The following is a 15582-nucleotide window of genomic DNA, read 5'->3' on the forward strand; positions in this document are numbered from 1 at the left end:
AACGAATCTCCTATAGAAAATGATGTTCCTATTGGTCAAAAGAATATCTCTTTCCCAGGCTGCCATGACTAGATTTGCATAAGAGTTCGCACAACTCGTGCCCATGGCAGCCCCAGTGACTTGTCTGTAAATACATTCCTTGAAGGCAAACAGGTTATTCTCCAACACCAGTTCCAACAACAGGCACATCAGATCCGTTTCAGTCACACTCAGGCGTTCCACCAATAAATTTCTCACCATCTGTATACCATCCAAATTCGGTATACAGGTGAAAAGTGAGACCACATCCATGGTGGTCAACACTAAATCAGACCTGTCATCAGTGGCTTCAATACAATTGTGCAAGTCCCTCAAGAACTGACCAGTGTCCTTCAGGACATGGGGGTACTCAGACAATATGACTTTGAGTCTGTGGTCCAGGTATATGGAGATTGGCTCTGTCAGCCATCCTGCCCCCGCCACAATTGGCCTCATCGGTGGTCTGTATGGGTTCTTGTGCACCTTGGGTAGACCATTGATACTGGGTAATAATGGTGAATCAATCTGAAAATAATCGTGCAGTTCCTTCGTTAGTATACCCATTTTTGCACATTCATCCAAAGTGTTTGATACAGCTTGACAACACTTGTGTACAGTTTCCGAGTCAATCCTCTCATAGTATGATGAGGCCAGCATCTCCTGCATACTCTCAACATAGAAGGACCTATCCATCAATACAAGGCGGCCTCCTTTGTCCGCTGGTCGAATTACTACTGTGTCATTCCTTCTGAGGTTGATCAATGCTGCCCTTTCTGTAGTAGATAAATTGTCGTCCCTTCTGGTGGAGACATAGTCAAGTCCTTGATATATTTGGTTCTCAACCCCTTTTATAAAGGTATCGAGACAAGGGGGTAGAGGGGGGTTATACAAACTCTTTCGTTTAAAGCATTGTTCGTTGATGGGGTTGCCTGAATCAAACATCAGTTTAAGACCCACATTCCTGGTAAACATTCTCAAAGATATCAAGATGTCACTGATATCTACTCTTGTGCTTGGAATGAAGGTGAGTCCCTTCTCAAGCACCAGTAATTCATCTCTGGTCAAATCATGTTTAGAGATGTTCCAAACTAATGTTGATTTGCCCATCTCTTCCGTGGTAGGCCAAACGTCTCCACTGGGTTGTCTCTCCTCTTCTGTTCCCTTTCCATATCGTGGTCGATTGATCTTTTCCTCCCTGTCCGTATCGGTAGAGGGACCTCTGGAAAATCCCGTTTGTCTGCTGCATGTAACCTGTCCAGATGTATCTTCCTTCGTACCGTAGCCGCCCCACGGTTGGCATTATTCATGGAGCCCACAGCCGGAGCTTGTGCAGGGGTGAAGTACACCGAAGTCACAGACTGGGGGGTATTAACCACAGTGGAAACTCCTCTAGACATAGCTGGACCAGTCTCATGGGATCCTATATCTGCCACACACTCAGTGGTGGGTTCCAGGATAGCAGATCCCTCAATGCCAACTTGACCAATAGCAGCACCAATTTCATTATTGTCATCACAAATCAATTCATTAGACACAATACCTCGTTGTCCTACAGTTCGTCGTCCGGTGGTAACATTACTTGATGTACCATTGTTGTTGGCCCTTGGCCATACAAACACATGGTTTAGTTGAAAATCTTGTTTGTCCCTAGCCAGCTTTTTCCATTTCTGATTTAACAATGCATTGCCAAATCTAGAAACCTTTTACATGAGTTCCTGTATAAACACATCAGCCAAATCAGGGCCTACCGCATCTGCCAAACATTTCTCTTGTTGATTAATGGACATAACAAGTTCATCTTCTATTGGTTTAAAATATTCAATAATTAACTTCATATAAGCCTTACTGGCTTGCAAGTTAATTAATTGCCACTTGGCAAGTAAATCGGGATAAGAATTCCCATATGTGGGCATATTTAGAATCCGGAGGCCCCGCGGTATTACATCAAAAAACAAACTTGCCTCTAAATGCTGTCTCTGTAGAAGGAGACGTTTATATTTAAATAAATCATTCTCAATGTTTCTTTTAAGTTGTCTTACCAAGGTTGCATTGTTCGCTCCCATATCTTCATTTCCTGGGGGTAGATCCTCCATCGTAAGTAATGGGTTATCCGTGTTATCAAAAAACAAAGAGAAAACATCCAGAGGTCGTTGACCAGTGGTGCGCCGAGTGCCCTCAGCATTGTCGCCATTCACACCACATTGCAGGCCGCCCAAATCCAAACCATGACTCATGCCTGCTGTTCCACTCCTTAATTCAGTGAGACCATTATTAGCAGTAGTATCCATTCCCAAAGCAGAAGAGATAGCCAAATAACCAGCCCCGTCGAACAAGATACAATGAAAACAATATCCCAAACCAGTAACTAAGATGGATACTGACTGCAAATCAAAATCAATCAGCAAAAACCGTTCCAAGTCCAAGATATCGGGTTTAGTCCCCAAAACTGTCGCACCAGCTCGTGTACAAATCAAAAATAAGCAATTCGCTTATAGGAAATCCTTTATTGAAACGTAATCGCTTTCACGACTTAAAGTCGCTTCCTCAGACGTTAACAAGTTTAAAAGCTCTGACATTTACCTTTATAAAAGACATCACATCCTTTGTGAAAACATCACATCCTGTTAAAAAGTCATCACATCCTGTCTAAAAGTCAAAGCAACTTGTAATTCCTAAGGGTGCTGTCATGTTCATATCACTGTGTTAGATCACGAAAAAACTGTGATCAATGTTACACTCCAATAGTTCCTATATCCCGGCATTTTAAACCCAAATTGCCCTAAATCACAGAATCACAAGTTCTAGAACATCACAGCAGCAATTACATACTCAACTAAACTATCAACCATTCATCTCAAGTACATAAAATTACCCGTAACATTTACGGTAATGTGTTAGAGTCGCTCACTGTGCTTAAAAACAACAAATGCTAAGACATTAATCTAAACTGTCAACGACTCAAATCAGATGCGTAACATTTGCAATAATCTATTTACATTTAAAATCTCGAGTTGCCAACTCGATGTAAAACCTAAGACACTTAAAAATAAAAATAAAAATAAATAAAGAAGCTGTTATTACAAAATGCTAAAAGTCACAATCCACTAATTAAACAAAATAGAACTGTGACTGCTGATATATGAATGCATAGTCAGACCGCTACCAGTGTTCAAAGGGCAAACACAAGCCCAAAGCCATCGATCATAGTAATACAATCAAATGTTTAAATGATTATGCCTATACAGTTAAAAACTCACTATGGCAAAGACCGGAGCTGGAAAAAATGTGTCCAGATTCTTGTTTCATGTATGGACCATAGTCTAAATGCCCTAGTGTTGCCTGTCACAAAGTGACAGGACAACACTTGGGTCATTAAACATTATTCTTCGAGAAAGTTGTAGAAAAGGAACCCTAAGGCATTTATTGCACATAATGCTCATATCATCAAGCAATACAATCAACTGTAACAAGTAGCCAGGGCTATGGCCAATGTCATTACACATAGGAAGACAACACCTTTAGTCGATACTATGGAAAGTAAATATATATGTAAACGGACCCATATAGACAAGAGGTGAGTGTCAATGCACTAGTGTATGGGTCTTGCCTTAAGTACAGGTCTGATAGATACAGACTCATTCAGACCCAAGCATCTATGTGCGGCCAGTCTCAGGATCCATTTAAGCTCAATCTCTTCAGTCAAGTTGACTACGTCGCCACCCCTCATCTTTGGATATACAACCTCCAACGCCTGAAACAGGAAATGATGTTGTTCTCCTGATGTGAGCATGTGCTTTGAAATAGCACTACACTTGTCATTCCTTGCAAACGCATAATAATGATCCCGTATCCTCTCCTTTAATGACCTATTCGTCTTCCCGACATAGAATGAGAAACAAATCTGGCAGTACGCCACATATATCACGTTTCTGGTGTTACAGTCAGCTGGGTGGCGAAGCTCCCACAATTTCCCATCATTGGGACACCTAAAGAATCTGGAAGAGTCGATGTGTACACACTGTGGACATAGACCACATCTTCTAGTGCCCAATTGCAAGGGGTGAGCCATGGTATGGCCAGAGCTGGACAAATTAGGAAAGCATAGCATTTGTTTCAAATTATTGCAGTTCTTGAAAACATATTGGGGACTGTTACCCACAATCATTCTAATGCGGGGATCTACCATCAGCGAGTTCCAGTTTTCATCAATGACCTGCTGCACATAGCTTGTGTTCGTTCCTAGGGGCAGGATGACCGGTAGCAATTTGCCATGATCCAATTTATTTTTCTTGGCAGGCTGGCCACCTAGAAAGAAGGGTTTACCTCGACTCTGCCTCAATTTACAAGCTGTTTCACATTGTTTGTTAACAACCTCCAAGCTGTATCCTCACGGATAAAAGTATCTTTCAAACTGTTCAGCTCTTGTGTGAAAACAACATCACTTGAGCAAAGGCGTGATAACCTAAGTGCTTGGCCCTTCACTATGTTTGAAAAGATCTTGGGATCATGCATACTGTCTGTGGAAAGATAAGAGGGTACATAGCACACTTTCCTGTGTACCTTGGTGGAGAACTGGTCACCAGATTTAGTGATTGTTGTATCCAAGTAGTCTATGGAGGTCCCCGAATGTTCCATCGTGAATTTCAAAAAATTGGATGAACTGTTGAGAGCTTCATGGAACTGTGTCAACGATTGTATATCTCCTCGCCATAGGATAAACAAATCATCAACGAATCTCCTATAGAAAATGATGTTCCCATTGGTCAAGAGAATATCTCTTTCCCAGGCTGCCATGACTAGATTTGCATAGGAATTCGCACAACTCGTGCCCATGGCAGCCCCAGTGACCTGTCTGTAAATACATTCCTTGAAGGCAAACAGGTTATTCTCCAACACCAGTTCCAACAACAGGCACATCAGATCCGTTTCAGTCACACTCAGGCGTTCCACCAATAAATTTCTCACCATCTGTATACCATCCAAATTGGTATACAGGTGAAAAGTGAGACCACATCCATGGTGGTCAACACTAAATCAGACCTGTCATCAGTGGCTTCAATACAATTGTGCAAGTCCCTCAAGAACTGACCAGTGTCCTTCAGGACATGGGGGTACTCAGACAATATGACTTTGAGTCTGTGGTCCAGGTATATGGAGATTGGCTCTGTCAGCCATCCTGCCCCCGCCACAATTGGCCTCATCGGTGGTCTGTATGGGTTCTTGTGCACCTTGGGTAGACCATTGATACTGGGTAATAATGGTGAATCAATCTGAAAATAATTGTGCAGTTCCTTCGTTAGTATACCCATTTTTGCACATTCATCCAAAGTGTTTGATACAACTTGACAACACTTGTATACAGTTTCCGAATCAATGCTCTCATAGTATGATGAGGCCAGCATCTCCTGCATACTCTCAACATAGAAGGACCTATCCATCAATACAAGGCGGCCTCCTTTATCCGCTGGTCGAATTATTACTGTGTCATTCCTTCTCAGGTTGTTCAATGCTGCCCTTTCTGTAGTAGATAAATTATCGTCCCTTCTGGTGGAGACATAGTCAAGTCCTTGATATATTTGATTCTCAACCCCTTTTATAAAAGTATCGAGACAAGGAGGTAGAGGAGGGTTATACAAACTCTTTCGTTTAAAGCATTGTTCGTTGATGGGGTTGCCCGAATCAAACATCAATTTAAGACCCACATTCCTGGTGAACAATCTCAAGGATATCAAGATATCACTTATATCTAATCTTGTGCTTGGAATGAAGGTGAGTCCCTTCTCAAGCACCAATGATTTATCTCTGGTCAAGTTGTGTTTAGAAATGTTCCAAACTAATGTTGATTTGCCCATCTCTTCCGTGGTAGACCAAACGTCTCCACTGGGTTGTCTCTCCTCTTCTGTTCCCTTTCCATTTCGTGGTCGATTGATCTTTTCCTCCCTGTCTGTATCGGTAGGGGGACCTCTGGAAAATCCCGTTTGTCTGCTGCATGTAACCTATCCAGGTGTATCTTCCTTCGTACCGTGGCTGCCCCACGGTTGGCATTATTCATGGAGCCCACAGCCGGAGCCTGTGCAGGGGTAAAGTACACCGAAGTCACAGACTGGGGGGTATTAACCACAGTGGAAACTCCTCTAGACATAGCTGGACCAGTCTCATGGGATCCTGCATCTGTCACACACTCAGTGGTGGGTTCCAAGATAGCAGATCCCTCAATGCCAACTTGAACAATAGCAGCACCAATTTCATTATTATCATCACAAATCAGTTCATTAGACACAGCACCTCGTTGTCCCACATTTCGTCGTCCGGTAGTGACATTACTCGAGGTACCATTATTGTTGGCCCTCGGCCATACAAACACATGGTTTAATTGAAAATCTTGTTTGTCCCTAGCCATTTTTTTCTTTTTCTGATTTAACAATACATTGCCAAATCTAGAAACCTTTCCCATAAGTTCCTGTGTAAACACATCAGCCAAATCAGGGCCTACCGCATCTGCCAAACATTTCTCTTGTTGATTAATGGACATAACAAGTTCATCTTCTATTGGCTTAAAATATTCAATAATTAACTTCATATAAGCCTTACTGGCTTGCAAGTTAATTAATTGCCACTTGGCAAGTAAATCGGGATAAGAATTCCCATATGTGGGCATATTTAGAATCCGGAGGCCCCGCGGTATTACATCAAAAAACAAACTTGCCTCTAAATGCTGTCTCTGTAGAAGGAGACGTTTATATTTAAATAAATCATTCTCAATGTTTCTTTTAAGTTGTCTTACCAAGGTTACATTGTTCACTCCCATGTCTTCATTTCCTGGGGGTAGATCCTCCATTGTGAGTAATGGGTTGTCCGTGTTCTCAAAAAACAAAGAGAAAACATCCAGAGGTCCTTGGCCGGTGGTGCGCCGAGTGCCCTCAGCATTGTCGCCATTCACACCACATTGCAGGCCGCCCAAATCCAATCCATGACTCATGCCTGCTGTTCCACTCCTCAATTCAACGAGACCATTGTTAGCAGTAGTATCCATTCCCAAAGCAGAAGAGATAGCCAAATAACCAGCCCCGTCAAACAAGATACAATGAAAACAATATCCCAAACCAGTAACTAAGATGGATACTGACTGCAAATCAAAATCAATCAGCAAAAACCGTTCCAAGTCCAAGATATCGGGTTTGGTCCCCAAATCAAAGATAATTTCAGCAACTGTCGCACCAGCTCGTGTACAAGTCAAAAATAAGCAATTCGCTAAGAAATCCTTTATTGAAACGTAAGCGCTTTCACGACCATAAGTCGCTTCCTCAGACGTTAACAAATTTAAAAACTCTTACATTCACCTTTATAAAGAAACATCACATCCTTTGTGAAGACATCACATCCTGTTAAAAAGTCATCACATCCTGTCTAAAAGTCAAAGCAACTTGTAAATCCTAAGGGTGCTGTCATGTTCATATCACTGTGTTGGATCACGAAAAAACTGTGATCAATGTTACACTCCAATAGTTCCTATATCCCGGCATTTTAAACCCGAATTGCCCTAAATCACAGAATCACAAGTTCTAGAACATCACAGCAGCAATTACATACTCAACTAAACTATCAACCATTCATCTCAAGTACATAAAATTACCCGTAACATTTACGGTAATGTGTTAGAGTCGCTCACTGTGCTTAAAAACAACAAATGCTAAGACATTAATCTAAACTGTCAACGACTCAAATCAGATGCGTAACATTTGCAATAATCTATTTACATTTAAAATCTCGAGTTGCCAACTCGATGTAAAACCTAAGACACTTAAAAATAAAAATAAAAATAAATAAAGAAGCTGTTATTACAAAATGCTAAAAGTCACAATCCACTAATTAAACAAAATAGAACTGTGACTGCTGATATATGAATGCATAGTCAGACCGCTACCAGTGTTCAAAGGGCAAACACAAGCCCAAAGCCATCGATCATAGTAATACAATCAAATGTTTAAATGATTATGCCTATACAGTTAAAAACTCACTATGGCAAAGACCGGAGCTGGAAAAAATGTGTCCAGATTCTTGTTTCATGTATGGACCATAGTCTAAATGCCCTAAAGTGTTGCCTGTCACAAAGTGACAGGACAACACTTGGGTCATTAAACATTATTCTTCGAGAAAGTTGTAGAAAAGGAACCCTAAGGCATTTATTGCACATAATGCTCATATCATCAAGCAATACAATCAACTGTAACAAGTAGCCAGGGCTATGGCCAATGTCATTACACATAGGAAGACAACACCTTTAGTCGATACTATGGAAAGTAAATATATATGTAAACGGACCCATATAGACAAGAGGTGAGTGTCAATGCACTAGTGTATGGGTCTTGCCTTAAGTACAGGTCTGATAGATACAGACTCATTCAGACCCAGGCATCTATGTGCGGCCAGTCTCAGGATCCATTTAAGCTCAATCTCTTCAGTCAAGTTGACTACGTCGCCACCCCTCATCTTTGGATATACAACCTCCAACACCTGAAACAGAAAATGATGTTGCTCTCCTAATGCGAGCATGTGCTTTGAAATAGCACTACACTTGTCATTCCTTGCAAACGCATAATAATGATCCCGTATCCTCTCCTTTAATGATCTATTCGTCTTCCCAACATAAAATGAGAAACAAATCTGGCAGTACGCCACATATATCACGTTTCTGGTGTTACAGTCGGCTGGGTGGCGAAGCTCCCACAATTTCCCATCATTGGGACACCTAAAAAATCTGGAAGAGTCAATGTATACACACTGTGGACATAGACCACATCTTCTAGTGCCCAATTGCAAGGGGTGAGCCATGGTATGGCCAGAGCTGGACAAATTAGGAAAGCATAGCATTTGTTTCAAATTATTGCAGTTCTTGAAAACATATTGGGGACTGTTGCCCACAATCATTCTAATGCGGGGGTCTACCATCAGCGAGTTCCAGTTCTCATCAATGACCTGCTGCACATAGCTTGTGTTCGTTCCTAGGGGCAGGACGACCGGTAGCAATTTGCCATAATCCGATTTATTTTTCTTGGCAGGCTGGCCACCTAGAAAGAAGGGTTTACCTCGACTCTGCCTCAATTTACAAGCTGTTTCACATTGTTTGTTAACAACCTCCAAGCTGTATCCTCTACGGATAAAAGTATCTTTCAAACTGTTCAGCTCTTGTGTGAAAACAACATCACTTGAGCAAAGGCGTGATAACCTAAGTGCTTGGCCCTTCACTATGTTTGAAAAGATCTTGGGATCATGCATACTGTCTGTGGAAAGATAAGAGGGTACATAGCACACTTTCCTGTGTACCTTGGTGGAGAACTGGTCACCAGATTTAGTGATTGTTGTATCCAAGTAGTCTATGGAGGTCCCCGAATGTTCCATCGTGAATTTCAAAAAATTGGATGAACTGTTGAGAGCTTCATGGAACTGTGTCAACGATTGTATATCTCCTCGCCATAGGATAAACAAATCATCAACGAATCTCCTATAGAAAATGATGTTCCCATTGGTCAAGAGAATATCTCTTTCCCAGGCTGCCATGACTAGATTTGCATAGGAATTCGCACAACTCGTGCCCATGGCAGCCCCAGTGACCTGTCTGTAAATACATTCCTTGAAGGCAAACAGGTTATTCTCCAACACCAGTTCCAACAACAGGCACATCAGATCCGTTTCAGTCACACTCAGGCGTTCCACCAATAAATTTCTCACCATCTGTATACCATCCAAATTCGGTATACAGGTGAAAAGTGAGACCACATCCATGGTGGTCAACACTAAATCAGACCTGTCATCAGTGGCTTCAATACAATTGTGCAAGTCCCTCAAGAACTGACCAGTGTCCTTCAGGACATGGGGGTACTCAGACAATATGACTTTGAGTCTGTGGTCCAGGTATATGGAGATTGGATCTGTCAGCCATCCTGCCCCCGCCACAATCGGCCTCATCGGTGGTCTGTATGGGTTCTTGTGCACCTTGGGTAGACCATTGATGCTGGGTAGTAGTGGTGAGTCAATCCGAAAGTAATCATGCAATTCCTTCGTTAGTATACCCATTTTCGCACATTCATCCAAAGTGTTGGATACAGCTTGGCAACACTTGTGTACAGATTCCAAGTCAATCCTCTCATAGGACGACGAACCCAGCATCTCCTGCATGCTCTCAACATAAAAGGACCTATCCATCAATACAAGGCGGCCTCCTTTATCCGCTGGTCGAATTACAACTGTATCATTCCTTTTGAGGTTAGTTAATGCTGCCCTTTCTGCAGTGGATAAATTGTCGTCTCTTCTGGTGGAGACATAGTCAAGTCCTTGATATATTTGATTCTCAACCCCTTTGATAAAGGTATCGAGACTGGGGGGTAGAGGGGGGTTGTACAGGCTCTTTCATTTAAAACATTGTTCATTGATGGAACTCCCTGAATCAAACATCAATTTAAGACCCACATTCCTGGTAAACAGTCTCAAAGATATCAAGATGTCACTGATATCTACTCTTGTGCTTGGAATGAAGGTGAGTCCCTTCTCAAGCACCAGTGATTCATCTCTGGTCAAATCGTGTTTAGAGATGTTCCAAACTAATGTTGATTTGCCCATCTCTTCCATGGTAGGCCAAACGTCTCCACTGGGTTGTCTCTCCTCTTCTGTTCCCTTTCCATATCGTGGTCGATTGATCTTTTCCTCCCTGTCCGTATCGGTAGAGGGACCTCTGGAAAATCCCGTTTGTCTGCTGCATGTAACCTGTCCAGATGTATCTTCCTTCGTACCGTAGCCGCCCCACGGTTGGCATTATTCATGGAGCCCACAGCCGGAGCTTGTGCAGGGGTGAAGTACACCGAAGTCACAGACTGGGGGGTATTAACCACAGTGGAAACTCCTCTAGACATAGCTGGACCAGTCTCATGGGATCCTATATCTGCCACACACTCAGTGGTGGGTTCCAGGATAGCAGATCCCTCAGTGCACAAGAACCCATACAGACCACCGATGAGGCCGATTGTGGCGGGGGCAGGATGGCTGACAGAGCCAATCTCCATATACCTGGACCACAGACTCAAAGTCATATTGTCTGAGTACCCCCATGTCCTGAAGGACACTGGTCAGTTCTTGAGGGACTTGCACAATTGTATTGAAGCCACTGATGACAGGTCTGATTTAGTGTTGACCACCATGGATGTGGTCTCACTTTTCACCTGTATACCGAATTTGGATGGTATACAGATGGTGAGAAATTTATTGGTGGAACGCCTGAGTGTGACTGAAACGGATCTGATGTGCCTGTTGTTGGAACTGGTGTTGGAGAATAACCTGTTTGCCTTCAAGGAATGTATTTACAGACAGGTCACTGGGGCTGCCATGGGCACGAGTTGTGCGAATTCCTATGCAAATCTAGTCATGGCAGCCTGGGAAAGAGATATTCTCTTGACCAATGGGAACATCATTTTCTATAGGAGATTTGTTGATGATTTGTTTATCCTATGGTGAGGAGATATACAATCGTTGACACAGTTCCATGAAGCTCTCAACAGTTCATCCAATTTTTTGAAATTCACGATGGAACATTCGGGGACCTCCATAGACTACTTGGATACAACAATCACTAAATCTGGTGACCAGTTCTCCACCAAGGTACACAGGAAAGTGTGCTATGCACCCTCTTATCTTTCCACAGACAGTATGCATGATCCCAAGATCTTTTCAAACATAGTGAAGGGCCAAGCACTTAGGTTATCACGCCTTTGCTCAAGTGATGTTGTTTTCACACAAGAGCTGGATAGCTTGAAAGATACTTTTATCCGCAGAGGATATAGCTTGGAGGTTGTTAACAAACAATGTGAGACAGCTTGTAAATTGAGGCAGAGTCGAGGTAAACCCTTTTTTCTAGGTGGCCAGCCTGCCATGAAAAATAAATTAAATCATGGCAAACTATTACCTGTTATCCTGCCCTTAGGAACGAACACAAGCTATGTGCAGCAGGTCATTGATGACAACTGGAACTCCTTGATGGCAGACCCACACATTAGGATGATTGTGGGCAACAGTCCCCAATATGTTTTTAAGAACTGTAATAATCTGAAGCAAATGCTATGCTTTCCTAACTTGTCCAGCCCTGGTCGTATCATAGCTCACCCCTTGCAATTGGGCACTAAAAGGTGCGGTTTATGTCCACAGTGTGTGTACATTGACTCTTCCAGATTCTTTAGATGCCCCAATGATGGGAAATTATGGGAGCTACGCCACTCAGCTGATTGTAACACCAGGAACGTGATATATGTATGCACTGCCAGACTTGTTTTTCATTCTATGTTGGGAAGACTAACAGGTCATTAAAGGAGAGAATACGGGATCATTACTATGCATTTGCAAGGAATGACAAGTGTAGTGCTATTTCAAAGCACATGCTCACATCAGGAGAACAACATCATTTCCTGTTTCAGGCGTTGGAGGTTGTATATCCAAAGATGAGGGGTGGCGACGTAGTCAACTTGACTGAAGAGATTGAGCTTAAATGGATCCTGAGACTGGCCGCACATAGATGCTTGGGTCTGAATGAGTCTGTATCTATCAGACCTGTACTTAAGGCAAGACCCATACACTAGTGCATTGACACTCACCTCTTGTCTATATGGGTCCGTTTACATATATATTTACTTTCCATAGTATCGACTAAAGGTGTTGTCTTCCTATGTGTAATGACATTGGCCATAGCCCTGGCTACTTGTTACCGTTGATTGTATTGCTTGATGATATGAGCATTATGTGCATTAAATGCCTTAGGGTTCCTTTTCTACAACTTTCTCGAAGAATAATGTTTACGACCCAAGTGTTGTCCTGTCACTTTGTGACAGGCAACACTTTAGGGCATTTAGACTATGGTCCATACATGAAACAAGAATCTGGACACATTTTTTCCAGCTCCGGTCTTTGCCATAGTGAGTTTTAAACTGTATAGGCATAATTATTCAAACACTTGATTGCATCACTATGATCGACAGCATTGGGCTTGTGTTTGCCCTTTGAACACTGGTAGCGGTCTGACTATGCATTCATATATCAACAGTCACAGTTTTAATTAGTGGATTGTGACTTTTAACATTTTGTAATAACAGCTTCTTTATTTATTTTTATTTTTATCTTTAAGCGTCTTAGATTTTACACTGAGTTGGCAGCTCGAGATTTTTTTAAATGTAAATACATTTTGTAAATGTCATGCATTTGATGTGAGTTGTTGACAGTTCAGACCAATGTCTTAGCATTTGTTATTTTTAAGCATAGTGAGTTTACTCTAACACATTACCGTAAATGTTACGGGTAATTTAATTTTATGTATTTGATATGAGTGGTTGATAGTTTAGTTGAGTATGTAATTGCTGCTGTGATGCTCTAGAACATGTGATTCTGCGATTTAGGGCAATTCTGGTTGAATATGCCAGGTTATAGGAACCATCGTAGCGTAATATTGATCACAGCGTTTTTATGTGATCTAACACTGTGATATGAACATGATAGCACCCTAAGGAAGTAGAAGTTGTTTTGATTTTCCTAACAGGATGTGATGTTTTCACAAAGGATGTGATGTCTTCACAAAGGATGTGATGATTCTTTATAAAGATGAATGTAAGAGTTTTTAAATTTGTTAACGTCTGAGGAAGCGACTTATGGTCGTGAAAGCGCTTACGTTTCAATAAAGGATTTCTTATAAGCGAATTGCTTATTTTTGACCTGTACACGAGCTGGTGCGACAGTTGCTGAAATTATCTTTGATTTGGGGACCAAACCCGATATCTTGGACTTGGAACGGTTTTTGCTGATTGATTTTGATTTGCAGTCAGTATCCATCTTAGTTACTGGTTTGGGATATTGTTTTCATTGTATCTTGTTCGTGGGGCTGGTTATTTGGCTATATATATATGTATATATATATATATATATATATATATATATATATATATATATATATATATATAAGTATATATAAAAAACACCTGGATTATTCCAAAGAGCTTTTTCCCTACAGTTTAATGACTCTACTGTATGATATGTTTGAAAAAGCATTGCAAACTCTCACAGCTCAAATGGTATAATAGTAAATTCCTCTGACTATAGTATACAGGGTCCTGGGTTTGAAACTTGGCAAGGCAGATTATTTCTTGCTAGACAGAACAGTGGCTGATGGAGACAGAGTGATTAAATCAGTTTTAGATGGCATTAAGTGGGTTTACATGGGCTTGTGCGACTAAGTGATGCCAAGGTACGGTTAGCCATAGAGATGCTCAATCCGCTTTGGCTTCACTTAGCATCTCGCAAACTCACTTACTTCTGCTTGCTCCCGCTTACATCCAGGCTAATTTCTTTAAAAGAAAAGAAAAAGGGGTGATAGGAAACTGGTGAAAAAGGGGCATGCAGAGAGAAAAACAATATGAAATGTAGCTAGGGATGTGCAGGACAGGTGTAGGAAAGGTCCATAGCTTCCCGTGTCTTATAGAGCAACAGCTGTGCATTTGTATGTAATTTTCAGGTGAATTTGGACACTCAATCCCCAGAAAGAGGGGTGAGGACAACAGAAATGTGTTGTCAAGCCAATTGGACTGGATTACATGTGTCCAGTGGACATGTGCGAAATGGACAGCTATGTATGGGGTGATATTTGTTTTTGGGACAGATGCCCTTTTTTTATAATGGTGAGAGTGGGATGTTGGGGAAGGATTGTAGGTACATCTGGGGAGGTAGGTTGGGTAGGGAGATAGACAAGACAGACATGACAGCAACATGGGTGGTGTATGACACATGTATGGGGTAAACACCTTGGACGGGGAGGGTGGTTGAGAATCAGAGGCCCATGAGCTGTCATATGGATACAGTGGGACTGACATCCCCACCCATAGGCAATCCCCACTGCACATTCACAGCCTTGATGGTGGCTGTTCTGGGGACTGGACAGGAGGTGCAGCCTGCTCCTCAAGGTGCACCATGTGGCCCTCCATCTGGTGCAGTTTGCCACCCAACTCAGACCGTATGACACTGTGCACCATACCCCAGAACTGACAGCGGATGCAGGGTTCATCTCCATGTCAGCACCCAGGTGGTGTAGGAACTGCAGAAGATGAAGTTTAAGGTGGGTCCCAGACATATTGAGCCCCATGCCATGGCCAAATGAGCAGGACAGGTGGATCCACTGGGATTGGCATTCCCAAATGTGCTATGGTGTTGAGGTTTTCCAAATTATATTGGTTAGTCATGAACAAAACATTTCAATATTAGTTTTAACAGCATGTATGAGTGTTCCAATTAACCCAAAACAACAGATGTTAAACAGTTGCATAGTAAACAGAACACATGCATAAATGGAACAACAATAAGCATTGTAACTGCATTCCAGTAACAATGATGGCAGCAGACTTCTAATATCAGTATTTGAACAAGGTATGTTAACATGCTACCAATTAATTATATGAACAATAATGGAACACATGTCCCAACATTAGGCTTTGTAAAAACATACCCGTAGTATATGAATAATAATAATTGATGCAGATGAGTGGT

This window comes from Protopterus annectens, chromosome 1.part0 (genome assembly GCF_019279795.1).
Source record: "Protopterus annectens isolate FY-2018-M chromosome 1.part0, PAN1.0, whole genome shotgun sequence".
Classification (NCBI taxonomy): domain Eukaryota; kingdom Metazoa; phylum Chordata; order Ceratodontiformes; family Protopteridae; genus Protopterus; species Protopterus annectens.